We start from the raw sequence: 1499 nt of genomic DNA, 5'->3' as shown, positions 1-1499 counted from the left end.
ACCCCTTTCTTGTTCCACCGCGAGAGCTTTGAACGAGAGCCACGTCATTACGTCATTGGATACGTCGGTAAAAAAAAAAAAAAAAGTCTCTGATGAAGGAAGTGTTGTTATTGCTCCTGGTTTTTCGAGCCTTCATTGAAGCCCAAACAACGCTGGCACAACGCTTCTGTGCTGCTCGTCGTGGCTGCCTTGAACGGCGATTACGTTCGAGAAGACGGGTAATTAACGTTGCCTAATACGTTTTGATTCTTTGTAACACTGAATGGATGCTAATGCTAATGTTAGCTTGTTAGATAACAGTGCAGTCAGAGCTGAGTTCATGCTCACAGCAATTGTGTCTTAACTGACTAAACAGACATATGTTCCGGTTGCAGAAACTGCACTACTTTGTTTTATTTTCGGTCAGACTTCCATGATTTGATCCTTGTATTGAGGGTTGACAGACATTATTGACTTGTATTATCATGCAGTGAGTGTGTTTACACGTGAGTAAACAGGATACTGGAGAACAATAATTTCTCTGCTATGTAGACCTAAGGTTAACCAGGTTTCCAGCCTATGGTTAACTGTAGGCTTACATGGCAGAGAAATTGGTGTTCTCCAGTATCCTGTTTACTCACGTGGATGTAAACAATGATTTCTGTAAAACCTCTCATTTCTCAAAGAATCAGGATAAATGATCGTTTTTGTATTGATCACTCTCCACACAGCATAACATTGCAGACGTTTTCATCCAAAGCGACTTACAACATGCATCTTTACAATCACTACAATAATCTTATGACTGTTATTGAGTTCGGTAGTCTGTTTATTTCACTGAGCTAGGTGTGCTAAATGTTTTGGGATTAAAGTAGGCCTACAATTTGACATCAAGACGTAAGCTGAACTGTTTGTTTTGTATTGTACAGGACTGGACTGGGGAGCTGCAACCTGTTTGCCTGATTCTCATCATTGCCATCAGATGTTTTTCTTCACTTCGTTCTACCTAAATTCAAGTCCAATTTTACTTACATGCTGCTGGAATGTAGGAGTTCCTGTCTGTCCCCATGTAGCCTAATGCTAGTTCCTTGGTCTCTGTTTTATCTTTTAATAGTAATTGCAATGGATTTCTATTTTTTTATAGTTACAATAAATACCATATTATTTAAATGTTTCAATGTTGTTGTTTTACCATTTTAATTGTGAATAACTGCAGGGACACAAACTCATGTTATGGAGAGTGAAAAATGTGACAGATACACAAAACCACCCAGAAATCAAGTTTAGTGGCCTATTTTGGGGTCACCTATGCAAACTAGTCGCTATTTTACATGTGCAGGGGGAGGGCAGAGAGTAAATAATCTAAATGTCAGTTAGGGATTTTCTTTTTAATTTTATATCATATTTTACCCCACCTAAAAAAATTTAGTCCCTTAACTGTACACACAATGTTGATGTTCATGAGTGAAATATATCTTGCCAGTCTATACAATAAGCTTTTCTTAGTTATTTGCTTGCAT

The sequence above is a fragment of the Poromitra crassiceps genome, assembly GCF_964638095.1.
Source record: "Poromitra crassiceps genome assembly, chromosome: 3".
NCBI classification, from domain to species: Eukaryota; Metazoa; Chordata; class Actinopteri; order Beryciformes; family Melamphaidae; genus Poromitra; species Poromitra crassiceps.
Note: the sequence above shows the minus strand (reverse complement) of the source record.